We start from the raw sequence: 25958 nt of genomic DNA on the forward strand, positions 1-25958 counted from the left end.
ATCTTTTAGATCGGGTTTCCCCAACCTGCAGCCCTCCAGATGTTGCTGAACTACAACTCCCAGCATCCCTAGCCACAATTTATTGTGGCTGGGTATGCTGGGAGTTGTAGTTCAGCAACATCTGGAGGGCTGCAGGTTGGGGAAGCCTGTTTTTGATTACTGCCAATGAGCCATAACAAGTCTTAGACCCATGAACTCCCCCTCGCTTTCTCCTCCTGCTGCTGCTGCAGCATTAATCAATCCATAGTTTTTAAGTATGGAGAAATAACAGTTCCACTTTATTCCACACTTGTCAGGCTTCATCTGGGGCCCTTTTCAAATGAATGCAGGCACAGACATTCACACAAAAACATTTATGACTGTACAAACATCTGCCTACTCATACAGCATAATTTCTGAATAGGGATTTTACGCACAGCTCTCCAACCAGTCGTGAATACACCTGTCTATCATTTAGCTCACATGTGATCAGTTTGCTAAACAGAATATCATGGAAACATTGTCAGATTTGCTGAAATAAAGATAAACTATGTCCACAGCATTTCCACAATCCACTAATACAATATCTTAATACAAAAAGAGAAAATAATATCTTGATACAAAAAGAGAAAAAATTACTTTAGTCTGGCAGAATGTCTTCTTGAAAAATCCATACTGGCTTCTACTAATCATTGCATTATTATCAAGATGCATACAGGATGATTTTATAATCAGTTATAGTATTTTACATGGTAACCAAGGCCACCTGGAAGTCATATTCCTCTACTTAGAGGTCCAGATATAAGCAGCCTGATTATTTTCTTCAGTGGTGAAGAGGAGACATTCTGAACATGCTCAAACTCTGGAAGGAGGCAGTTTATTTTCTAATGGATCTTAATTAATTTATAGGGACATGCTCCAAGTCCCTGGGATAAGGAAAGCTCTATATGAGTATCAATTGTTTCAAATGTACTATATAATCATGCACAGAAGTGTTCCAGAATCTAGCCTGATGAGCGAAAGGTATCAGAAAGATTCACAAGGAAACTGATGAAGGGAACAAATTCACAATGGCCAGGCCTCCTCTAGAGCAGCTGATTTAGTAATCCTTGAGGTGCTTCTCGTGAGCAGTGAGAAGCGCCGAGAGGAGGTTTGTGGGGAGAGCGAGCTTAGCCTGCTCTCCCCACAGACAATCAAGTCACAGCCCTGTGCGGCCGGATTGGCTGCCCACATGACTGTTGGCTCCGTTATGGAGCCGGCAGAGGCTTCTGGGGCCGGGGGCCACATGGCCTCCCAGCGGGGGTCTCCTCATGTGTCGCCACGGCTTGGAGCCATGCCGTGGCAGCATGTGATCCAGAAATCCAGGTTAGCGGAGCGCTCGCTCTGCTAACCTGGGCTAAGGGGAGGGGTATTTATGGAGGCTAGCTGCCAGGAGCCATTGCAGCACATGATCGTACAAAAGCGGGCTAGGCTCCCTTAGCCCGCTTTTGGGCGATTGTGAGAATAGCCTCCTTATTTTAAACATATATTAATCATTGTTTCAAATAAGGGTGTAGCTGTGCATTATTCTGCATGTAAATACATTAAGAATAAAGTCCATTTTCTTTTTATTGTTTTATTAAGTTCATTTAATTTCACTCTGGGGAAAGGAAAACAAAGAGAGATACAGCTAGTTTGGGGAATATCTTGCAGCAGCAAAAGCAAGCATCACATTCCCCCCTCCAAACTCTTCAGAGCCTTCTGGGCTTGGCTTTGGTGCCTCCCAGAAATCCAGACCAAGCAAGCTGAAACTTAACACCTTAAGGACAAACTCTGGCTTCCTCCTCCTGAGCAGCCAACCTGTATGTGCCATCCTGGGAACTCATATTGGTTCCACTCACAGAACTTCATTAATTTGTTATACACTCAGCCACTAATTTATAATCATTAGTAGACAAGAGGCAACAATTACCCAAGCACAGTGCAAAGAGGAGAGTGCAAAGGAGAAGGGCTGAGAGGCCTTGGCCCTGGTCTAAGTACCTAAGGGGATGTCCTACTGGCCCGAAGCAGCATTCCTCAAAGCAGAGTGTGAAGCATGAAGATTTGGGAGCTGGGGGAAGAGTTGGCACCGGGAGGTTACAATTGGGATACAAACTATTTCCCAGGAAATCACTAAGGTTCTAGCAAGCAAGATGGCAAAAGGAACTGGCAAGAATGATGGGGTCAGCAGTGTGATAATGTATTGCTTTTAAGGAGTGGATTCTTCTTAAAAGGAAACCAAATCAATTTGGCAATTCATTCTACATCTAATAAAATTTTAAATATATATATTGCTGCTGGTACCTTGGTTTCCTCACAGCAGCAAAGTCATCTTCACAGGGTTATTTAAAGATATGTGCAAACATATGTAAAAAAATGACTCACTTTGGTTTTTTCACTCCTCAAATGACATACGTACTTGCTCAAAATCCATTGCTATTTTCCTGTGCCCACCACCATTCTTCATATTCCAGGCCACTTGTCCACCCCTACTTCTGGCTGTGTGTGATTTTTTTTAAGGTCCTAAAGAATGTTAATGTATCTATTCATTTGTAATTTTATTAATCTTTAATGAAAGAAATCATTTTTTAAAAGTGCAAAACCACTCTGGGGTTTTGCTGACATCACAATTGACCAGCCTATCAAGACTATGCACAGAGGTGACTTCTGCTTTAAATCTGTATGATCTTTTTTTTTTTTTTTACTCTGGAGTGGAAAGGTACATTTGGCTTGAACTCCATGAGAACACTTGCTGGGCACTTTCCTCATTACATGCTGCAACAGTTTTGCAATGTATCCACTAAGTGTGCTTCCGTACTGACCGTGATCCAACATCACTTGCAGCGAGGTGCTGTCCATATTTCTGATGCCCTGATTTGGATTTTATTGCTGCACTGCAGCACTACGATGTTGCATCAGCATTGCAGGAAAGTAACATATTTTTCCATTGTAGGAGGGTTGCAATGATGTTGCCATGGTGTAAGTGGCATGGTGTGGACGGTCCATATCACCTCTTCCTGTTTTTTTTTTTTTTAATTGTCTTTTATTTTATCTTTCTCCCCTAATTTTTTCTTATTTTGCACTATGCGAAGGGGGAGCAGGGGGCGAGTGGGCAGAGCCTTAAAAGCCGAGAGGCTCTGCTTGGGCTTGCTTTGCTCACCACTTTTCAGGAGCAAAGCAAGGGGGACAGCTGCTTTGACTCCTCCGCCGTGATCCTCTTGTTCAAAATCCACCCAATCCCCAACTCTCCTGATGTCTATCTAGGGGTCCTCTGCACCATTTTTTGTTTGTTTGTTGGCTGGATTGCGTGTGCAAGGTTGCAACCCTCCAAGTAAATCCTTACTTTGGAGCGATGCTTTCCCCACCATTGTGGTTTTTTGCTTCTTCTTTTGTTTTTGGCTGGATTGCTTATGCAAGGGTGCAATGCTGCAAGTAAATTCTCGCTTTGGAGCAGCGCTTTCCCCGCCATTGTGGTTTTTTGGGTTTTGTTGCTGGGTTGCTTGCACAAAGGTGAAACATTGCAAGTAAATTTTTGTTTTTGAACGGCACTTTCCCTGACAGCTTTGCACAAGGAAGACATTTTTTTTTAAGATGTCACATCACCCCCCTGCCTCCTCCGTGACCCCACTGGCCCAAAATGGGGCGGGGGGGGGCAGATAACACGGTTCAAGGAGAATATGGACACCCGCTACTTGGAAAGCACGTTGCAGTGGACAGCAATATGAACGGCCACCAGCCTACCATGAAGCATTGAACAACCCTTTACTCGTGGTTTGAAACCATGCACCATTGCGTTTCTACCGGCACAAAGCTCGTAATCTGGAAAACACCCAGGAGGACAGCCTTACTGCTCTAAACTGTTACAACTTTCTTCCTCCAAAGATCATTAGATTGGATTCTAGAGTGGTTGTTTTTTGGCGGGGGGGGGGGGTTGTTAGAGATCTATTAACACAATGGCTGACACAGGCACTTCTGAACCACTCATGCTAGAGTGAGTACCTAAAAAGATGCCAGTGCTCTTGCAATTGCACTTCCATAAAGCTACTTTTATTGGAAATAATGTAAAATAGTACTGTGGAAGTGCAATTTTGCCAGGTTAATATTTAAGAGTGTTCTTGCACAAGAGCACTGACATATTTTTTAGGTGCTCACAGCGGCGTGGGAGATTCAGAACGGCCTCATTTCATGGGGCAATGTTAGTCAATTTTTTAATTTTGTCACTCCAACTCTTAATCTGCCTTATAAATAACATTTTAATTAGCTCAACAAACAATTCACATTTACATTTAAGAAAACTGACACAATTCAGTAAGTTTTGAAAACTTGAAATTCAACCTAACTAGGAAGTGTGCAAGCCCTTCCCTGCTTATCTTGAATTAGCTCGGAAATAATTTGTTCTCCTCCTCAAAAATGGGGGGGGGGGGGGATCAGACCATTTTATAAGCCAATCTGAGATTTGAAAGCACTCACAAAACACAATTCTCAGCAGCCTTCCCCATGCTAAAATCATCTTTCACAGCAGTACCCATTAACAAAAACAACAAAGGAAAAACAAGTTTGTCTCCAGCAATTTCAGCCTAAACCTAATAGGTACCAATGTAGCTCAAATGAAGAAAAACATTTTAAAAAAGAAATAGTTATTAAGGCATTGGGGATCAATGAACATATTCTTCCTATACCTTAGGAGAGAGGTCTGTACAATCCCAGAACCTGACCTTGGCCAGAAAAGATCTAGCCATTATATAAGGGGTTACTGGCAAGAGAAGCTTGGGCTGGCTACAAAGTTTGCAATACATCTCTTGTATTAATAAATAATAACAGTAATTAGTGGTAGAGGTGGAGACACCACTGAACCAACGGGTTCAAAGAATCCAGGCCACCACCCCTCAGGGGCTGCACCTCGCGCCCCAGACACACACACCCTCGTGTCAGACATCAGACGTGGGTGGTGTGGCTAAACGCTCCCTGTGTCTGATGTCAGAAGGGGCTGTCATAGCAGCAGAACCCGGGTCGCTGCTGGACTCCCTCCACAGCTGATTAGTTGCTTGAGTAGAAAAGCTTTCTCAGGGCTTGGTAGAAATGTTCTGAGATCGTACGTGCTTTCTCTCCCAAGTTTATGAAGAATCTCTTTTTGTCTAAAGCTTTAAAAAAAAACTTTTTTCATTTTCAGCTACAGTGGACTTAGGCAAGAACAATTATGTTGTAATCAAACACCTTCCAAAAGAGTTAGCTTAGTACTTTTGCCTCCTTTTATTCTGTTCAAAGTGGAATGTTTATTAACAGGTATTTAAGGAGAGTGCTGGTCAATTTCTCTGAGCACAAAAGAATTTTATAAATTGAATGAGCTTGACCCTCTTTTGAGCTCAGCTCTTTTGCCCCTAAGTTCTCCTCCAAGCCCGAGTTTGCAGGCAGTCCCTAGAGGCTATTCACACCTACGTGCAAAACTTGGCTAGAGGAGTCCAGCCAGGTTTTGCACACATTTGTGAACCACCAGGATCAGGCCGATCCTTTGAGGCTTCCTAGGCAGGCAGACTCGGGAGGGGAGATCCCCACAATGCACCACAAACTTGCACGGTGCATTATTGGAGCTCCGAGGGGTGGGGCGATGCACAGCGGCGCATCCCAGCACCCCAACCCTCAGAGCAGTGCTCATCTGGGTGGGCGACCCACCCAGGGACAGCGGAACGATGGTCTGAGGGTAGGTAAGCGCTTTCAGGCTTCCTCGCCGCAAACTGGGTAGCCCTAGAATCTCTACTTCTAACTCTGCACAGGTCCTGTTGCTACCAATGAAGTTTGCATGGGAGATATTCCAGTGGAGACTGCATTTTCATTTTTAATGCCAAGAACAGTTATTATTTTAAAGAGATTATTCTGCAGCTTTATCCAAGATGTTTCTTTTCATGTAATTTCTGTTATAAGAAGTATTGCATAGCTTGTCTTCACCCACTCCGTGTTTCTTTAATATCTTATTGTCAGCTTCCTCTGCCTACTTCAGTCAAACTCCTGCTTCTATAACCGTTCCCAGCTTTCCCTAGAGAGTTTCATCCCCCCCAACTCTGTTTGCCCCACTCCCCCAAACTGCGAAGGCCCCAGACACCAAAACAATCTCACAGCAGGCCACTTTTGTATAACTTCAACCCCCAAAGAAAAATGATGAGTTTGAACTATTAACCCCACCCCAAGAAAGGCCAGGATTAAAAGAGTTTATGCATATGTCTGCAGATGGGAACACTGTAATAATAGCAAGCAAAAGTTTGTCCTACAGTGCAAATTTAGGGAAACGTGGATTAACTAGCTTGTGTTGGGGAGTAATGCCATAAAGAAAGAATTCAGAAATGTGTGTGTGGGGTGGTGGTGGTAGTGGTGTTGAAGCAGAGGCAGATGTTGCTAGAGACAAAAATCCAATATTCCGTTTTTGCTACCCAGGTTTTCCTCCTACCTTGCTTCCACACAATCACTTCTACCCAGGTTTTCCTCTTACCTTGCTTCCACAAAACCAAAAATTGGGAGCGCACACAAACCTGGGTAGAATTCTTTTTGATTGTGTGAATGACCTCAGTATCTTGATGCAATTGTTACAACAGCCCTGTCAGGTAAGTATTATTAACTCCATACTGTAGCTGGGGAGGGAGTTGAGGCTGAGAGGAAGTGACATGCCTAAGGCCATCTACAGAGTTCATGGCAAAGAAGAGATTCAAAGTGGGCAAGATTCATAGCTCAGTCTCTTTCGGCATTATCCCGCACCAACTCTTTTATTATTATTATTTCTCATAGAAGAAACCTGCCATGATAGCAGGTTACTGTTTCTAGTTGAAAGCTGAAATCCCCTTTTCTGGACTGCCTAGTACAAGCTAAAACAGTGGTTTGCAATACAGGTGCTCCTCAGCTCTATTCAGAATTGGCTTGGTATTTACAAGCTTTCTTGGCAAGAATTTGGAAAAAGCTCTTCTGTTTTCTAAGGGCACCTTCACATGTCACAGCAGCAAGGAGGATTCCGCCAACAGCTGGTTCCCAGAAGGGCTGACAAGAGGGGGGTGAGAGCCAGTACAAATTACTGGGACCCGGCGGTCTCGAAGTGGGCCCAGCTAGGGTTGCCAGAAATTGGGGGGGGGGTTTTGCAGAAATTTTTCCCACCGGGGCCCGAACCAGCTCTCGGCAGCCCTGGTTCCCAGTGTGAGCCACACGTTTCATTCCTGGCAGGTCGTCTAAATGCACCAATGTTGGGTTCCCCAGCCAGACTTCTCTCCCGGGCCCCGACTTCTGTAACCAACTTCAAATCTAGATTTCAGGTTCCCAGAGAAAAGTGCAGCTGGAGAACCAGAAATTGGCAAGTTCAGATGACACAGTAGGAGATGAACTTGTGGTTTGTGCTGGGACCACATGCTTGCAGGGAACCAGTCATGATCACCAAGAACATCCTTGTGTTTAAGTTCTTCTAAGACCTGAGTTCATACAACAAGGACACTGAGGGAGGCATTCTAGGCTCCTCAATTATTTGTTTGTTGCATTTTTATTCCACCTCGAATCAACAATCTCTAAACTGTACACAGTCTTAATATCAACAATTAAAACAAGCTTAAAAACACACAATTAAACAAGTCAATTAAAAAATACCAAAGTCTCGATTTAAAAGATGCATTTACAAGGCCTTCTTAAATGCCAAAAGTAAACTGAGGTCAACACAAGCATCTCAGGAGGGTGTGCATTCCAAAGTCCAATTAGTGATCTCCCTTCTCTTGGAGACTCACCAAAGTCTGAAACCCTACAAAAACACTTTCTAGCTAGACTAATTTTCACTGGCTTGTGAGGAAGGTAATCAATTATTCAAGGCATTAATTATTTTATACTTGAGGAGGGCAGCTGATGCCGAGAGAAGTCACCCAACAATAACATGGCTGAGCAGATATTGAAGCATAAGTGATATCCCCTTGCCCATATGATCCAGCACACTCCCACTCAGTATGGAGCAAGAACCTCACAGTGTGAAAGACCCTGCACAATAGTGCAAGGTCTTGAACTTCTGGAAAAAGTACAAATCAGAAAAATGATGTTTAGCATTTATATAGCATTTGGGAACATTCAATGCTCTTCACATACATATTTTCAGTAATCATCACAACTTAGTACAGTAGAGCATTATTATTGTCCTCATATTGCAGATGAAGGGAAGCTGAGATTAAACAAACATTGGCTTGCCTAAGGCCACCTAGCGAGTTCATTGCAGAGGTGAGCCAGGACCATCCTGATTCAGACCTCAGCCACTATCTGTATATGCTCACAGGATGATGAGAACTTCTTGGCTTCAGCTGCACTACAGACATGGGGAGAAGTCAAAGCCTTTCTACAACTGCAGCTTTAATATGGGAATAAAATGGAGTTTCATCATTTCACAAAAAACAGAATATAGGGTTCATACACTCACAGCAAGTGGCATTTATTTTCCAGTTTTGTGAAGGTTATATTACTTTTTAGCCATGCCAAGGATCTTTAAGAAAGGGCTGTCTTAATTCAAGGGAGAACTTGTTTGGGTCTATCTAGGCCTGAGAAAATAGATCCTAAGCTTGGAGAAGAAATGTAGCAAACCGTGCAGCATATACAAACTTGATTGTCATACAGTATTTCACATTATGGAGCACCATTTCAAGTTTCAATTGCAGGGGGCAAAAATAATATCAACAAGGGCAAAAATCGCAGGGTTGGTGTTTTATTTTAAATTTATTTTAAAAATGTTTTTGCAGCTACTTTCTGATAAACGGATACACAGACATTCTAAATCAGTTTTCTGATAAACTGATACATAGACATTCTTGTGAAAAAATAAATGTGGTCTCAAACATGCGGGTAGGGGTGGGGGCAGGGCATGATATACACACACACGCACACGTACCCCATCAACTAAATGATGTCTTAGCCATCTTGTAAACCAGCTAACACTCAAAACACAAAAATTGGCTACAAAGTCTTAGGGAACAACTTGCACCTTCCCTTCCCTAACAACAGTTTATGGGAGTCCGATGTCAGACTGCCTCAATACCCAAACCCATAATCCAAGCTTCCAAATGTAAACAGGGAAACCTTGGTTTAGAGTCACTTGTCAACTTTCCTTTTGCATCTGCTCTGGAACCAGCTTCACAAATTAATTCCCAGCCATTTCCATGATGGAAATGTAGTGGATGACTTGCTGACTGGAATTCTGAGTGGTCTAAGGCCACTTTGTTCATCAGTTGGATACCAAGAGGGTGAAACACACCAGGAACAGCTCTTTAAAAAACCCCAGGAGGGGAGGGGACCTTCTCCATCCCCCTTCAGCACAACAACAGGCCCTGGATGCCTGTTATTGCACCACACAGAGCTCCCCCTAATATCAAGAGGGCCAAAAGAAACAGAATGAGCCTAAGGAAGTAACACTTCAGTCTTTGACTGCATTATATACACACATCCATCCAGAGAGTCTGTCTCAAACCTCTCTACACCCTTGCCCCATGCTTGTGGCAATGGGGAAAGCTGTTCATATTTTGCTCCTAGGCACTCAGAATTCTAGACGGCAAGTCATCCACTACAGGTATAATGTTGACAGAAACTGCATCTCACATTTGAAAGCAGTGAAAATACCCCCTCTCTCTTTCTTTCTGAAATCTATGGAGAATAAGATGGCTGGGGCAGATTTGGGGATTGAAAGCAAGACACATTTGGCAGGTTCAAACAATATTGGCCCCAGCACATGTGAATCATGAAGAGACGCACTGAGATTATTCATTGTGCTTTTCTTAAGATAAATCAAGAGCCTCTAATTTCCAGAGACACTCCCCCCCCCCATTTCAGCACACTGCATCTTCAATCTAACCCAAACAATTTAAACAAATAAGACAGGGAAGAGGTTTTGTTGTTGTTCTTTGCTTGCCTGCTTCAGGGTAAATCACCATATAAACAAATCTTGTCACCAACTAGAGTTTCCAGATTGGTTTCAATGTGTGCTACAATCTCAAAATCCCCTCTATTTTATCATTTCAAAATGTTGAAGACCACCTACTTCTCACTTTAAAATAGACTACACTTTCAAAATGAGGCTGCTAATATGGGGCTATCCGTACTTTTTTTTTTTTAAATCCCCTTCTCTTTTTGGTAAGAGCATTTTCACACAACAACTATGCCCAGCCTGAAACCCCTGGTGATGTTGGATTCCTGTCTTAAATGGAGTGATGAGGACAAAGGGTGAGAAGTCAGGAAAAGGTCTAAGCCACTTTGTTCATTGGTTGGATACGAACTTTCAGTGAACTCCGTTGGGAAGGAAGGAGAAGAGGGTGAAACACACCAGGCACAGCACTAAAAAAAAACCAGGAGGGGAGGGGTCCTTCTCCATCCCCTTCAGCACAACAGGCCCTGGATGCACTGTGCTCCAAGAAGACAGAGGGATATTCAAGCCGCCTTCCCAGGGGGCACATTCAGTAAAGGAGGATGCCGGCACAGCTCCTTTCTCAAACAAATCCGTCAGCAGCAGAGCAAGGGGCCAGTGAGAAGGGTTTGTATTTTGCAAAACCAAATAGGAACTCCTCTTATTTTTAAAGCCATAGCAGAACTTGCAAGGGGAAAGAGAGCTACAAGGGCTGGCAAGATGGTGTACAATTCCCAAGAAATGTACTAAGAGGAATGAAAGTACTGAGAAAAGCCTCATGGAGAAAACTTTGCAAAGAAAGAACTCATTTTGTTACCCACACCGTTTCCATCTCCTGTTCCTGACTACTTAGGAGCATGGGAAGGAAGGCTGGCTTTGATTATTAATCCCCACTGCAGGACTGCTTCAGCTTGGTTGAAGCCTCTTCGGCTTTTTCCAGAAGCTTATCACTGGCCATGGGGAATTCTTTTCCTTCCTCATCAGCTGGCCAAGTTGGCCCTTTAATGATAAGGAAAGACCACAACAGCAGTTCCCTCAAGCACTTTTTAGAGGGAAACCAGGCATCTTCACAGCTAGAGAAATTATCTAGTCTTATTCACACTCCCCTTAAAAGACATAGATTCCATCCATACACAATGGAACAGCAGGCTTCAGTCTGCTCATCTCTGCCTGCTGCATCTGGATGCCTGGCTTATCTATGTGCCTTGGATACACAGGTAAGCAATGTGTACAGCCCAGTGACAGAAGGCCCAACAACATCATGACAATTGCACAGGAAACTCAAGAGAATGAGGTTATTAAGTGTTTGTTTTTTTAAAGACATGACTCTTCAAACAGAAATATCAGTTACACATTACATCCAACGAAGATCAGCAAACAGGACCCAAAGTGAAAGGGTGGCCTGGGTCTCCCTGCAGTTTAAGGTAGGTGTGAATAGTGCTACTGTCTGTTTGGTAGCAACAATGGCAGCAGGTACAACATGAAACCTTTTCCTAACAGATTCTTGGCTAACCAGAAACCTTTTCCTAACAGATTCTTGGCTAACCAGAAACCTTTTCCTAACAGATTCTTGGCCAACCAACTGCAGCCTATAATCCTAAAATGTGCTCTCTTAAAAGCAAGTCTCATTGAAATTTAGTGAGACTTATTTCTGAGCAGATATGTGAAGGGCTGGGGTGGACATGACTACCAATCAGGAAGGCAGACTGGTTATTTTATTTTATTTAACTTTTTTTTAAAGTCGCAAAAAGTCACTGTTGCCTCTCTGGGGGCTTGGCCACGGTGTGTTTGTGTGTAGATTCCTCCTCCCCTCTCCGGCCTCTCATTTGCTATAAATACACCCGTGCATGCCCCAGCCATGCAGAGGCCCAAAGTGGCCACCGCCATGGAGGAGAGGTCCGGAATGGGCTGAAAACTACCCAAACCAGGTTTATTTATAGGCAGGGGGAGGGGGAACCTCCAGAGACACCCCCCCCAAAGGCACAGACAAGCCCCTGGAGCAGTGGGGGTGAGTTTTTCCAACTTTAAAAAAAGTTAATTTTTTTAAAAAACAGACTCCCAAACAAAACCCAGGGTTGTTTGGCTCAAGATTGGGCCAAACAGGGGCAGGTGTGGTTCGAGGCCAGCTCAATGTTGAGCCCTCGAACTGGGCATGTTCAACATTGAGCCAGTTCAAATTTGAACCTGTTTGCACTCCCCTACAGCCCAATACACATCTCGGGATGGTTTACATACAATTAAAATTTAAATTATGAAATTAAAACGATCAATGAAATTAAAACAAAACACACATTTAAAAACCATTTAAAATTAACCTAAGACCTGATTAAATGGATGTGTATAAGATCTGTTTTAAAACAGAGATGCTGAAGCTCTTATGCAAACAAGGAGAACATTCCAAAGCCTCAAGGCAGCTATCAAGAAGGCCTGGCTCGGCGTCGCCACCAGACAAACTGGTGGCAGCAAGCAGACCCCTCCCCTCAGATGATCTTAATAAGCAGTGGGGCTCATGAAGAAGAAGTCATGCTCTTAAATATCCTGGGCCCAAGCCATTTAGGGCTTTTTAGATAATTATTGACACTTTGTATTTTGCCCAGAAACATTATCAGCTAATGTGGTTATTTTAAAAGAGGGGTAACGTGGTTTACTCTTGGAGACCATCCTTGCTGCAACATTTTGTACCAATTGCAGTTTCTGGACTACATACAAAGGCAACCAAACATAGAGCACATTACGGTAGTCAAGTCTAGAGGTTACAAACATAGATATTGTTTTAATGTCACTTTCTTCAAGAAATTGATGCAGCTGGTGCATCAGTCAAAGCTGATAAAATACACTCCTGGCCACTGTCTCAATCTGAGGTACCAGAGAGAGATTTGTGTCCAGAAATACTCCCATAATGAAATAGTGTGCCCATTCCTTCTGGAAGAGCACAATCTCATCCAGGACAGGCAGATCCAATGCATCTCTCTCTCTCTCTCTCTCTCTCTCTCTCTCTCTCACTCACTCTCACTCTCTCTCACTCACACACACACACACACCTTACCTCTGTCTTATTTAGATTCAGTCTCAGTTTGTTTCCTTGTCCAGCCCATTATCACCTGCTGGCAGGCATTTAGGGAAATTAAGCCATTTCATGATGAAGCTGACGTGGAGAATTAGATTTGGGTGTCATCAACATAATGATAACACCCAGCACCAAATCTCATGATCTCTCTCAGCGGTTGCACGTAGATGTTTAAAAGCCATGGAGACAGTATGGAGCCCTGCAGGACTCTTGCTTAGAAGAGCAACAGTCTCCAAGTGACACCATCTGGAATCTGCCTGAAAGGTAGGAGCAGTACCTCCTACTCCCAGCTCTCCCAGATTGTTCAGAAGGGTAACACAGTATTGAAAGCTGCTGAGAGATTTTAAAAGCCCAACAGAGTCACACTCGCTCTGTCGATTTCCAATTGAAGATTATTAACCAGGTCAACCAAGGCAGTCTCCACCCCATAGCCCACCCAAAAAGCCAGTTTGAAAGGGATCGCTCAAAAATGAGAGAGATCAATGCCTGGAACTAACCACATTTAGATATCACATTTCCCATGTTCCAAACCATGATGTGCTTGTATGCTCCTTCCTTTCCCCCATATGCACTCAGATAATGGAATTCTTCCTGGTTTGGCCAAGCTACCCTTTGCCATTATGTCTAAGCATGCAAATTATGGTTTCAGTGAGTCCTCAAAACTAGAATTGCAAGTTATGGTCTGGTTTGCAAATCATGATCTTTTAGCTATTTTATGCTGTATATTTATCTATGGTAACAGTCTAAAGTTTTAATTTTGTTTGGCTTACGGCCGTAAATAAAATGATTGATTGACTGATGATCTAGTTTGAAGGGCTTGTTCAAACTATCAGTTCAGACAAAACAGCACACTTTGGCTTGATCAAACCAGGAAGTATTCTATTAAGCTGAGCATGCAAGAGCAAGTTGCAGGGGGAAGTATGCAAGCATGCAAGTGCATACAACCTCTCTGAAGAGGATGGGCAGGGAGGCAGGCTCCTCCCTGCCCATGGTCTGCCACTCATTGTGGCACACGAGCAGCACTGCTGCAAATGGCAGAGCAGGGAGCCAATGGAGGAAGTCTTCCAGCATCCCTCAAAGCGCTGTGCCAGGAGTGCAGTGCATTGAGGGATCCTCCCTCAGCTGGGCACTCTTGCCACTCGACTCCGTGTGCACAGCCTGAGCACTCACCCAGCACAAGGCTACGCTCACACCCTGAACCCTGGCGAAAGGCCAGGGTAAAAAGACAGGCTACCCACAAGGGCAGTGCTGGGATCAGGCTCAATCCCAGAGCTCCACATAAGCAGCCCAACCCAGGCTGGGCTGCCCTAGCCGGGGTTGGGCGGGTTGTGAGAACAGCCTTAGAATGTAGGGAACAGGTCATCTGAATGCAATATGGATTCCATCTGTTCATTTACAATTGCTGTATTAGGTTGGATTCACACAACAATTTTTCCATAGCAATGTTACTTCTTGAAGTTTCTGGAAATCCATATTAAATGATGTTTTGAGAGAGAAGATAATAAACCAATTCAGCAAAGCTGATTGTTAGGTTTGTTCAGTTCCCGTTAGCTGGCATGAGGTAGACCCTTCCCAATTTGTTAGACACACTGCAGTGCCAGTTCCATGTGGAAATTTAATGGGGGGAGAAATAGGTCATATAAGAAAAGTGCTAGAGTTGGGCCTGGAACTGAAAGAGTCCAAATGCCATAACAACCATGGATACTGCATGGCCTTAGACAGCAATAATCTTTCAGCTTCAGCACCCCTTCTGCACAATGGGAGACCTAGTGACAGGCCCATTTTTTAACTGGAGTGAACAGTAGCATCTCACTCTGCTTTAAAATGGCCGAATAAGAGTCTGCCATTTTCTCAGAAGTCAAGACAGAGACCAGGAATTTGCAGAAGGAAAATAAAATGTCCCTTCTCCCCCAAATTCTCACTGAATTCAATGGGGTTTACTACTCTAAGGAGAGTCAAAATTGAATCAGGGCTGTGCAAGAAAGTTGTAGCCTTGCAATGTAGACAGTACTAAGCAACATGGTCCAATGGTCCATCCGACTTAGCTTGAGTCTGGGTTTTGATTCAATTCAATTATTGCAGACATTGCTCTGAGTCCCATCCACTTATGCACAAGAAAGTTTCTAATTTCATTTGTGAAATGTTGAATAGCATACATAGTTTATTTATTATTTCTTGTTTACACAGTCAGGTGTTATTGACTGGTTTGTTTTATCCAGACATCGAGTCCTTCCCAAGGACCTGGGATGCCAGAATTTGTCAATTGTTATAGATATCATCGCAGAATTTATTATTATTATTATTAATATTTTATATACCGCTCTTCCTCCAAGGAGCCCAGAGCAGTGTACTACATACTTGCATTTCTCCTCACAACAACCCTGTGAAGTAGGTTAGGCTGAGAGAGAAGTGACTGGCCCAGAGTCACCCAGCCAGTATCATGGCTGAATGGGGATTTGAATTCGGGTCTCCCTGGTCCTAGTCCAGCACTCTAACCACTACACCACGCTGCTTTTTTCTTCTTTCAAAGGAAGAGATCTTCCTTTATAACATGAAAAGGGTATTCACATGACCAGGAGGCATGGAGTGAGTGAGGGCAGGGGGAAGGCCACGCAAAACATACCTTCACCCCCCAGACAATCCCGCGAAGGTGATGGGAAGCATAGACCATGCTTCCACATTATCTGCACTGCTGCATCCAGCACGGATCTCTGGAGGCCAGAGTGGTGCGTTCTGCCCTCCACATATCCCACAATGCACCATGGGACAAGTGCAGTGCATTGGGGGATACCCCCATGAGATGGGAACTCTAGGTGCCCATCTCTGTGTGTGCTCGGGCTGCAAGCAGCCAAAGCACATATAAGATCCCAATGCCAGGGTTAAGACCGCGCTCAGGCCCTTAACGTCAGCTAAAGGCCGGGCTCCAAAGTGGGGTCAGGCACAGAGGTGCTCTTACTCCTGGACTTCTGGGCGGAGGTCCAGGGCATCCACACCCCCTGGGGGGGCCCCAAATCCTCTTTAGTCTGCCCTGGGTGGTGTGGTCACTGTGCCGCTGTGTGTTGAAATGTTTCTGCTAATGCATATTGCATAAATATACCTGTTTTATATTCTTGCATTCTTGTGAGTACAGTTGCTGTTTGTGCCCTTAAGAAACCATGTGTTAAAAATACTGTATGCGTGTGTAGGGGGATGATGCTTGACTTGCAATGGGCGGGGGGGGGGGCTCCAAAGGCCTTAAGGGCCAGGCTCCAAAATTACTAGGTGTACCTCTAGTCAGGTGGGCGGGCAGCGCCTGGATCTATGCAGATCCCAGCAGTGCACATGAGCAGCCTTACCCAAGCTAGCATTTTCTTACACCAACAGACAGGGGCAGATTAAGCTTTTTGCCACCCATAGGCAAAAAGGCTTTTGCCGCCCATTTACCTTAAACAGAAAAGGCTTGCCTTTTGAACTCCACTGCATTGCCCACTCCACCCTTGCTGCCGCAGCTGCTGCCCACAGAGAGAGCGGCAAAATTTGAGGGGCGAAATTTGCTGCTCCTCAAATTTTGCCACCATAGGCAAATGCCTACTCTGCCTCTCCGTTAATCCACCACTGCCGACAGAATTTGATCTCAAAAGAAAATCACTTTTTTTCTTTTTGCATTTTTTTTACATCTGTAATCTCCAGACAGCCTATATGTTATATGTTATGTTATGTTATTTACTAAAATAACATAATCCCATATTTAAGCCAGCCACAAGCAACATTTCTTCTGCAAACCTGAAAAAGAAAGAAGGGGAAAGCTACTGTAGGTATTTCCTTGCGAACACTAAGGAGCAAGAAAAGAGTTTTGCTTGCAGCAGCAACCAAACAGGAATGAAAGGGAAAGGCCTATAAGGTCAACATGGAGGGGAGGGGAGAGGACAGTAAACCCAGTCGTATGGCAGGCAATTCTGGGAAGGTAGGTTGTTGCTCTTGAATGCTGGGAAGTTTTGAAAACAGTAAAGAAAAAGGCAGCAGGAAGCAATGGGTGAGGGGAGGGGAGGAGGCCAAAATCTGTGATAAAGGAAGGTTGTCTATCTGTTATTGTGTGAAATCTGAGAAGACGCCCAATTAAATCCATGAGCCAGACTCCCAGCGCAAATTCCCTCTGTCCAACAAAAAAGTTGTCTAGCTCTCTTCCTACAGCCAGATTCTCTTTGTCTTTATATGGTTCTCATTGGGGGGGGTTGTGTTGTCCCCCCCCCATTTCCCATCCCTCCTCCCACAGCTCAAGTGGACGGGTAGGTGGTGAGGAGTCACCATTTTCAATCTGAGAAGCAAGGAAAGGCGATATGATTTTTAACAGTCTGGAATCTCCCTCCTCCAGAAGAGTCTGGGAAATCACCAGTAGGTTCAAGATAAGGCAGAGAACATCTCCCTCTCACATAACACCAGCAGGCTTTGTTCTGGATATGCAGGCAGCTTCCTGGATGGCAGACACTCAAGGACCGTATTCAGAATTGGCAGCAGGTCGTGATCACATTCCACAGAAGACACCCTGCTCCCTGCCACTAGCCTAGCCTTCACAGGAGGGAGATTCAGAGCCAGAATCTCCAAATGTTCCTGTTCCAAAAGATAATTTCAAACTCAGATGTTGGAAATATGCAAAAGATATCAGTTAATGCTGCAAATTCAGAACTGAAATCTGATCTGAGCACCTTAGATTCACCGTGTGTGTGTGTGTGTGTGTGTGCGCGCGCGTGTGCATGTGAGAGGAGGGGAAAGGGGCTGAAAAGGGGCAAAAAAGAGGCCCTCTTCTGACTGAATAAGCAATGTTTTTTGTATACAGCAAGAAACACACAATGTCGCAAATGTGTTTTGGCCAGTTCAGAAAGCTGCTCGGCTGCACTATACTATGCCAGGTGGGAGCCCTTCTGGAAATATATAGAAGAGGGTAAGGACCCAATCAGCAGTCCCTCTAATTTTTTTTCATCTCTGTGAGGAATGAGTTTTGTTCTGGGTGGCAGTATCAAGGCAGTGTGTGCACATGTGCATTCAGAATGGGGCCTTCCTGATTCAACCTGAGTGGGATCTAAATTGAACTGAGTGGCATCCAAAAACTTGTGAGCTCGCGCACATGGACATGCGTTAGAGGGAACAGTGAACCCAATGCATGACCCTAATGATCTAAACTACATTTACTCTTGGTGAAAGTGAATGTTCTTCTGTAGAAACCGGCTGATTCTACTCTGTATGTTCAAAACTGGTTAATTGAACAATACAGGGGGAATTGATGTTATATGTGTCGTCGTTATTCCATAAAATGATACCTACCTGTCACTGTATTTTGTAGGGGGACATTCTAATACAATTTTATTTTTTATTTTTTTAAAGCTTTTTGGCTTAGTGTTTCATTGTGCATTCTTAGTGGAGAACTACAGTTAAAACATGTATGGCACTTCATGTTGGCTAGCCTCTTTCCCCATAGAAATCAGCCACCATAGACAGTTGGCTTACAGTATTTAAACTTGCCTACATGTACAGTTCAGCCTGGCTCAGAAACTGAAGACTCTGGCTTGGAGGATCACGTGTGCAGGTGGCTTCACTCTATGTGATTGCTGCAGCAGACCTGGCTATAGTACTTCAGACCACACAGGTTCCTCAGTGGCCTGGATAGTCTGGTGGCCGATTTGAGCATTGTGAGAGCCCAGGGGAAGAAGTAACTGCTTTTCTAGAGACTCTTCAATAGCCCCAGTTATGCACTAACTTACAGAATCCAACTGGGAGCACAGTAAGCTGCCATGATGTGCTGGAGATGCAAAATAAGTAAAGTGATGATACCATTGGCCCAATGCCTGCTCAGAATAAGAAAACGCTACCAGGTCTCAAAAGTCAAAAGCCCTGCTACTAGGTATCCAAAACCAATCCATGCTAAGCTCAGAATAAATTCCCTTTGCTCCTCACTCACACATTATCAACGCCCCCTGTTGTCATGAGCACCACAGGATCCAAGAGGAAAAGGCCAAATGGATAATCTAGACAATTTTCCGCCTGGAGACAGAATACACTTCACCCAGTTCATCTCCAGTAGATGCCTGTTCAAACCTTTCTTGAAAGCTTTTCGGGCAGGAAGGAGCTTCTGCAGTCTCCATGGGCCTCCACTCACACAGGGAGATCTGTTTGCTCCTCCTTGCATAACAACGCCAAGCTGAGGAGGTAGCGGAATGCTGTGGGGCTCCACGGTGTTGTCCTGTGTGCAAAGCTTAAGACACTCCAGGTGAGCAAATGTTAGAGAATGGCCCAAACAGGCAGAAAGCAAATTCCAGCCACCTCGGGAAATGCAGAGCAACATCAGAAAAGAGGCTCTGCAAATAGCAAGTGGCAGCTTGGGAGGGCTGGGAGAAGACAGCTTTGGTAGATACACCCATTCCTAATCCTCCCGGGGTGCCTCAGGAAAGGGATATTTGCTCAAAAACTCACAGAAGGAAAACAAATAGAGAGGGAAGGCAAGAAATTAGCAGAAGCCAAATGTCAACTTCAAGGCTGGATCTGACTCTGTCCTGAGAAGAACAGGTATTTGCAACCATCCCTCCCTATCCCAATAAAGGACTAGAGAGCAGCATCTCTCTCTCGCTCTCCTCCCCCCTCCCTCCCTCCCTCCCTCATGTGTACAAACACACACCCCGATGCTGTTCCCATGAGAACTGCTGCGATCCATGTGGATCTTGGCGGTGCTGCAGCGCTAAACCCAGCACCATAGCCTGGCTGTTATCCAAGGTTAGGGGTGCAAATGAACCCTTAACCCGGCTCCAGGGATTGTGTGTCAGTGCGAGCAGCTTGCAGCTTGTGCTGACACAAAGATGGGTGCCTCATCTCCTGGGGGAATCCCCTAGTGCACAGCACTCGGTGCACTGTGGGATACCTGGAGGACGTGACCACGAGTCCTGGCCTCAGAGCAATCCGCCCTGCTCCACACTGCACAAAGTAGGGCTAACAGTATGGAGCATGGAGTATTCTCCCACCAAGCACCAAACAATCCCACCAAGGAACAAACAATCGGGGAAGGTAAAGTTTGGGAATCCCTCCCCCCACCCATCCCCAGTAGGTTGTGTGAACAGCTCCACCATGTTTATTCTCTTTTTAAAGTTTTCTTACTTTTACTAGCCCAAAACAAAGGTGAAAATGCAAATATTGTCCTTGGGGAAATGGTTTCCCAATACATGCCCCCATCCTACTATGCTCCCACTTGGCATCACTCTCATCAATTCAAATTTCCCAACTGCAAGATCTTCCCCTCAGGGGATGGAACCACTCTGGGAAGAGCAGAAGGTTTCAAGTTCCCTCACTGGCTTCTCCAAAATAGGGCTGAGAGAGATTCCTGCCTGCAACCTTGGAGAAGCCACTGCCAGTCTGTGAAGACAATACTGAGCTAGATAGACCAATGGTCTCACTCAGTATATGGCAGTTTCCTATGTTCCTATGTAACTATCTCTGTTATTTGGCCAAACCAGCATGTTGAAATAAACCCAACTGTAGCTCCTGTTTTCATTTCAACTGGGTATATGCAGGAAAAATTCCCAGTGGATAGTGCTCCACAGTGGTCTGCCTCCCCCTCCACTGTTCCTAATGGCACCCAGTTCCACCACTGGAGATGGCCATGCCACCCTGCCTCATGACCAGGCCACCTGTTACTGTCTTCTCCATGCTGCTTCTAGTGGCTGCAGATAGATGACTAACTGGAAACTTTGCCAAGGATTCCAGTACCTCAGGGCTGGCTCATTCTGTTACTTTCTCATCTGTAAGAGCAGGCACAGCCCAGTGTGGTATACACACCCATGATTACATGGGGGAAAGGGGTGTGAACTGTGCTGTCCCGCAACAATGTTGCAGCATGCTTTGCAACTGCCCTAGTCATGGGATGTGATCCGGCCATGAGAAACTATGTGCAGCCTGGTTCATGTGTCTGTTTTTCGATGTGATCACTGGCACATGTGTGTCTGGAAACAGGCTGCTCGCGTGGAGAAGCAAATAACTGTGCAAACTGGCCCTCGGTGTGCAATTCTTCTTGTCGTCCATTCCTTTGGGAGTATCTGATTAGGGCCATATTTTAAAATCTGGCTAATAATGTGAAAGGCAAACTGTCTAACCAAGCCTTATTCTGCATAGCGATTTTGTACCCAGTCTCTCACTAAATGCCTTACGGAGTTAAATAATTCGAGACAGCAGGCAGTATAAGGTATAAATTACAGAAAGCAGTGGAGTAAAGAGATTGTATGCTGAATAAATTAAAGCTTTCAGTTGTGAGACCAGTAATGGGTGGGGAGAGGAATTAGGAGCCATAGAGGCAGTGAGACAATGGAAGCATTTTTTCTCTCTCCATTGGGGAACTGATGTGCATCTTTGGAGTTTATTTCCTGATTATTTATTACTTTGTAAATTCAGTTAAAATTGTATAATTCAATGTGCTGGCTCAACTAACCCAAAAGTTCAAGGACCTTCTTCATAGTCATGTCCCAGAAATTACCATTTGAGCTCTCCTATAGAAATCAGAATAAAGAAAAAATCTAGGACCAGACCCCAGGGAAGAGATGGTGACAGTCAACAGGTGAGGGTTGCAGAACCGAATAGGTCTAAAGGGATGAGGCAAGAATTGTGGTGACCCAGGCACAAAAGCTTCCAGCTTCCCGCCAGGATACCTGGAATTAAAGCTAAGCTGATTCTTGGCTCTCTGTCCAGTCAGGTCACTGGTCCAAAAGTAGTGAAAGATTTGGGGTGGAAGAAGTACATGTAATAAAGAAATCCATGTAACAGAATCCTGGCAGCCACTTTCACTAGGGAGGGGGTGTTCAGCCCTCCTCCCACCTGCCACTTTTAAACTCCGGCTCTCTGTCCCAGCCACAGAGATCCAAACCTATTAAACGTTGCAGTCATCTCCAACCAAGGGCACAGGGACAATCAGGGGAAGCAGCTGGTGTGGGGGAGAAGTTGCAGCAGAAAAGCAGCAAGTAAGGAACGGGTTAAGCACCACATCACCCTCCCACTTCTCGACTCCAAACTCCATGTGTTTGCATGTTACATGTTGTTCCACCCTCAGGCCCCTTAGGTTTAAGGGATGTCTGGCAAATGCACCTATCATTTTAATTAAGTGCATGGTTCACCAGGACATTCTTGTGCAACATTCATTTCTGTGCGGCCTGCACAGCAGAATTCCCCAGTGGATTACTCCTTGTGTAGGCGAGGGATACCACTTGGATTTTCCACCTGAAGAACCAAAACATCTTGGCCTAACTCTGCCAGAATTTTGACAAGACCTGTTTCTGTTGTGAAGTATAAAGCAGTGGGCCTATAAGAGAACATGGATAAATGGGCACATCATACACACAGCTGCCCTGCTGAAGCCAAGCAAGTCAGGGTCTGGTCAGTGGCTGAATAATTGACCACCTGGAAGCTCAATGGAGGAAAGACAAGATATAAATGTAATAAATAAGGGGTCTTAAGATTTTATCTACATGCATGCCATTTTTACATTATAGCTTGCTCCCCAAGTCCTAGGGATGCAGTGGGCCAAACAGCTAGAAAAGTTAAAAACATGCACACATTTTAATCACCCTCTTGTATGCACAGTTGGAAGGGGCTTTAAAATGGTACGGCAAGAAAATTTGAAGATGTTTCTTTCAATTCATGTTTATGGGTAGAATCAACATTTTCATCTGCAATAGTGATTGTAAGTAGTAAATCAGGAGATGGAAATTATTCCAAATTATTTAATCTGATATTTTTAAGAGGCAGCATGAGCTCCCCCGTGCACTTCAAAGCATGAATGGATACCTTACCCTGGTACAGATAACCTTTAGAAGAAGCATGACCTCCACAGCCCTCCTCCAGACCAGTTACTGTACAAGAGATTCAGACCAGCAATTTCTCCCCTCCAGCAATGACTTCTGCAGCCACAGAAGACTGATTAATACTAGGAGCCTCCCATACCCCCCAATAGTGCAATCTCATACCATTCAAGGAACTGTGTGGCTATGGCCAATGACATGGTTCCTTCCAAGAAACTGCTTTCTTGGGCAAAATCCAGGCCTGTCAATTGGACAGTAAGTAAGCTCAGACTTTGGCCTAATCCTGCAAGGATTTAACCAGGGATCTACAAATCCACTAACCACCTCCCCCACAGCGAGCACTTTGTTCCTAGAGAATTACAGAGATCTGGGGAAGAAGAGTGCAGAAGCAGTGGCAAAGACTCACCCTGTTTCTGCCTTCTAGAAAAGCACCCTCTGAAACAAAAGTCCTTCCACCTAGCTCTTTGGAACACATGCAGGGGAGGAAGACGCCAGTGATGACCACAAAGAAAGAAGGCTGAAGAGTATACCAAGACTTCCCTTGAGCTCAAAACCCATGATACTTGCGGGGGCAGAGGAGAGATTCAAGGGGATCATTATGAGAGGTCTTGATATACAGATATAAAATGTTAACCCGTCAACAACATTGGGTTAACTGCCCCCCACAAAGGATTAAAAAATAACCACCACCACCCCATAGGGCCTGACATACACTTCTTAGCTTTTTCTGCCACACATTTCAACCCCCCACCCCCACATACACACCATAACAACCCCACCCAATATCTAGCAAAGCATCAAACTAGCCAAGCCTGAAAAGGAGATCAAGAGACGGCTACTGTTCAAATGGAAGGCTCTTATCACATTGAGGTTGCTGCTATTTAGACAAGAAGTCGGATCTCATTGATTCAATGTCTGTACAAAACCAAGTAATGAGAGGCAGCAAGGGTTAGCCAAGGTAAGAATTCTTCAACTGCCGTTGTTCCTTTCAAATGTACTCAGCATCAGGACCGGGGAGAGAGAGCCTCTTTCCTCCCCAGTATCTTCTCCTTGGCTCTTTGGAGTCAATGGCATAAGCAGAACAAACACATCTGAACAAAGAACAAGTGTGCAGAGTGCCTGTCTTCAGTATCTTTGCTGTGGTACCCTAAAGGCAGGAAGGCTGCTAACTTACCCCTCCTCTATCTCTCAAGAGGTTAACTCCAGATACAGCAACTGGATCTCCTGATCCTAAGCACACTTCACAGGGAGAGAAAGAAGAGAAGCCCAACTCCACAAAGAAAGACTCCGCCACCCATCTCAGCACTGATTCACATTACCAAACAGAATAGATAAGAATGTGGGTTGAGCGTATCTGGCCTTGAGATGTGTTTGTGAAGCAATTGCCTTTTTTTTTCTTTTTTCTTTTTGCTGTCTTGCAAGGACAAGTTACAACTCAGCTCACATTTACTGTCCCCACTGCCACTTTGTGGCCTGGTAACATGAAGACCTGCAAGTTGTGCTCTCAGTGAAGTCACTGCACCATCCCTTCACAGCCAGCATATTGGAAGTTGCACTTTCACTATGCAGATAGGGTTGCCCTCATTCAGAATCTGCCTCTCACTCCTGCATTCCTTGATTTCAGAGTTTCCAGTTTCATCAGATATGTCTAGCAATTCCCATTTTCATATGCGTTGAATCTGTCCTCTCTCATCTTTACCCACTTAGTTTCTGTGTTAACTAATTTCAGTGCTGGACATTTTTGCGCAAGCAGTCAAAATGATACTCCTCTTCTGTGCATTTTTAATAGCAAACAGATATGAAGCTTACAGACAGGAGAGTTGGAATGTGCTGTCCAAGGAAACCATTTCTCTTCACTTCATGGTAAAGCCAACCTGGACTAATATAATCACGTTCTACCTGGCAAAGTTTGCAGTCCTGAGGAAAAACCAGGCCTGGAACTGCAGAAAGAGCAGGCACTCTGATTCCAAACGTTTGCCTCAGAATATTTCTTGGCAAACCAGCATAACTTCACTGTTTTGAATGCTGCACTGCACTATTGTGGTAGCAACCATGTCCCATTCTAAATGTTTAATCATAGGACAGTGAATCTTTAGCTTGGGCACATTACCTTTCCTTCTTTTTAAAACAAGCTATACTCAAATGTTAAATATCATTGGACCACACACACAGTTCTCTCTTATGCATTTGTACAGCTCCTAGAACAAAAAAACCCATACTGTAATTCTATGCATGTTAACTCAGAAGTAAGCTCTACTGTGTTCAATGGGACTTACTTCTAGTAAGTGTGCATAGTACTGCAGGTTTAACTATTTTTTCAGTCTACCCCAGTGTAAGCCCTTCTTGCTAATAGTCTTCGTTCCACAACTCGTATTAAAGCACAATGAGATGCTGATGCTTGGCTTTAGCAGAGGTCAAGTCATTTTAAATGGAACATAAATGCCATCAAGAGAGCCCAGAGAGCTGCAGAAAAAATGTTACACATCAGAAACAGAGAGAGCACACCTGGGAAGCACTTGGTTCCCTACACATCTTTCTAGACCTGTAACAAAACATTTAAACCCCTAACATTTATTTTTTACATTTTTAAAAGCTGGCAGGCAGAAACAACAAGTGAGTTGTCAGAAGTAAACACCAGTGTAAGATACCTAAATAAAGAGAAAGATGAACAAACGATGGTATTAAAGAAGAAGAAAGAATAGAAAACCCCCTGTCTCTCCAATGATCTGATTTAACTTTGTAGCAGATATAAAGGTGGGTGGAAAATGATTAAGTGCCATCAAGTCGGTGTCGACTCTTAGCGACCACATAGAACATGAAAATATCAATGAAACCTTAATGCTAAACATGCCTTACTTGAATTGAATTGAATTAATATGTTCAAACCAGGACAGAAGTGAGTAGCTTTAATTTAAGTATATTTTGATTCTGGTGACAAATAAAGAACAGATTTGTAGATACAATCAGGATTTTTTTTTTTTAAACCAAGTGTTATCTTAGAGCTCCTAAACACTAAACCCAAACTCAGAGCCTCAAGATTCAAAACTTTAAATTTGATCTTGGTTTGGGCTGTTTTCTCTCTTTTCCAAAGGAAGGAGAAAAAGGGCTCCTGCTGGAAGACAGACTGCTGCACTTTAACAACAGATATTTTCCTGTCTACCACTGGAGAACACCTCTCTTCCTGTTTTGCATTCCA

General features: G+C 44.3%; 1 protein-coding gene across 6 annotated transcripts in view; it reads right to left on the reverse strand.

Annotated features, from left to right (window-relative positions):
• Positions 1 to 25958, reverse strand: part of PBX1 (PBX homeobox 1) — a 298544-nt gene that overhangs the window by 264486 nt on the left and 8100 nt on the right. The gene's annotated exons all lie outside the window — the stretch shown is intronic.

This window comes from Hemicordylus capensis, chromosome 4, assembly GCF_027244095.1.
Source record: "Hemicordylus capensis ecotype Gifberg chromosome 4, rHemCap1.1.pri, whole genome shotgun sequence".
Lineage (NCBI taxonomy): Eukaryota > Metazoa > Chordata > Lepidosauria > Squamata > Cordylidae > Hemicordylus > Hemicordylus capensis.